The sequence below is a fragment of the Elephantulus edwardii genome, unplaced genomic scaffold, assembly GCF_000299155.1.
Source record: "Elephantulus edwardii isolate Elephantulus edwardi_28Jun2011 unplaced genomic scaffold, EleEdw1.0 scaffold00159, whole genome shotgun sequence".
In the NCBI taxonomy this organism is placed as follows: Eukaryota; Metazoa; Chordata; class Mammalia; order Macroscelidea; family Macroscelididae; genus Elephantulus; species Elephantulus edwardii.
This window is the reverse complement of record NW_006399909.1, coordinates 5,394,114-5,395,926: the sequence shown is the minus strand read 5'-3', so window position 1 is coordinate 5,395,926 and position 1,813 is coordinate 5,394,114.

The window sequence follows — 1,813 nt, the reverse complement described above, 5'->3', positions numbered from 1 at the left end:
ATTTCAAAGCACTTAACAACTACAATAACATGTTGAACTCCTACAGTCTTTCGTAGAATTGTAAATATGTTGGTTGTTGACACTACTAATATTGTTACTATCATCAATATTATATTGTTATTATCATCAATATTATATTGTTATTATCATCAATTTTGTCATTAATGAATCAATGAAATGAAAAAAAAAAGAATCTTTGAAGAATATAAGCTGGAATAAAAAGTCCTGTGCTTTCCCCTGTAAATAATACACTGTGCCTTTTTACAAGAGGCAAAAGTTAAGTTGCCTCAAATTGTAAGATATTATATTGAGTGGGACTAACAACTGGCTTTTCCAAATTAGACTATTTCTACTGAGATTTGATGGATCTAGTGAAAGGCCAAAATTATTGTTATTGTTGTCAAGTTGATTCTTATTCACAACAACTTCATGGCATAAGAAAACATTGCCCAGTCCTTCTCAGAATCATTGCTAAGTTCAAGCCCATTGTTCCAATTATTATGTGTCTCTATCGTGGAGAGGCTTCCTGTTTTCCCCTCACCCTCTATTTATTATGCAAAATGTTCACTTTCAGTGAACATTTTTTTAAAATATTTTAGGCTCATACACAGTTTACTCCTTTACTTTTCTTTGCTGAGAGTAACTGTCATCAGAGTATCACTGAACTAGAAATTATACATGTACACATTTATTGTACTTATCAATATAAAAGGACATATACTCTAGTATAAAGTCCTTTACAATATGATAAAAATATAAAGGCAGTTATGAAACTAAAATATGCTAAATGGTGAATCTATGCATAATAAGACAGTTCAATTAAAGTGCAAAATCAACACAGGCAAGGAAAATTGTTGCCTGATTCAAAAACTTCACTAACAAGAATAATTTTCTAACAAGTTAATCTCCAGCCATTATACTCTATTACTTTGGTCATGATTAAATTACTATAACATAGTCAACCATGATTTTTATGAACCTTCAGTAAGATATTATAGGACATACATACATAGATACACATACATACATATATGTGCATGCATATATGTATGTATGTGTATCTATATTATCTATGTATGTATATACATATATGTGTGTATACACACACACACACACTATTATAATGGAGCCAGGAAGTGGTTTGTCATTTTGCATGTACCCTTTACAGTTCACTTACTTCTCCAAGTTAAGTACATTTTTCAATGTAAACTTATATTACTTTGTAGAACAAATTGTTTCTTTATTATAACAGAGTGCTTTATTATTATATTAGATCTTCTTAATCAATCATAATTACTAGCTGTCTTTTAGCAATAAATTCTTAATATAGTCTTAAAAATACCTAAATGTAAAGTAAACATAATAGGGTAGGTTAATTATATAGACTAGCACTTACATGGGAATTTAGAAAAGGGACTTTCTTTTGAAGTTTTCAAGAAGAAGTGCCTGGCACATTCTAATTACTATCTTTTTCTAATAAATATTTGCTAAGTAAAGATTTGTAGCATTAAGAACTTATTCAAATAAAGCAAATTAGAATTGAAAAAGTACAAGTGAAATACTTTCTTTTTCATTTTGAGTATTATGTGGCTAGATGTTGGAATTATTTTCTGATTTTGGACAGTAAATTGTTAGTACATGAAAACTTAAAATATTTATAGTATATATAGCATAAAACTGAAAAGAATTCAAGTCTCAGAGGCACAACAGTGAGAAAAATTATGAATGATGATGATAGCATCAGTACTTGGAATGAATACAGACTCTATGTACCAAAAAGGATTGATTGAGACAGAAAGATTTTAGGAAGTTT